Raw genomic sequence first — 340 nt, forward strand, 5'->3', positions numbered from 1 at the left:
CCCAAGCAGTATACACTGCACCCTATTTGTATTCTTTTATCCCTCACCCCCTTCTCACCCTTTCCCCCTGAGTCCCCAAAGTCCATTGTGTCATTGTTATGCCTTTGCATCCCCATAGCTTAGCTCCTACTTATGAGTGAGAATATTTGATATTTGGTTTTCCATTCTTGGGTTACTTCACTTAGAATAGTAGTCTCCAATCTCATCCAGGTATCTGCGACTGACATTAATTTATTCCTATTTATTGCTGAGTTAAAGTTCTATTTTATACATATATATATAAAATAGTGTTCTATTATATACATATATAAAAGAGTCATGTTTGAAAATGATACTATAA

The sequence above is a fragment of the Colobus angolensis genome, unplaced genomic scaffold (genome assembly GCF_000951035.1).
Source record: "Colobus angolensis palliatus isolate OR3802 unplaced genomic scaffold, Cang.pa_1.0 Scaffold16, whole genome shotgun sequence".
NCBI lineage: Eukaryota > Metazoa > Chordata > Mammalia > Primates > Cercopithecidae > Colobus > Colobus angolensis.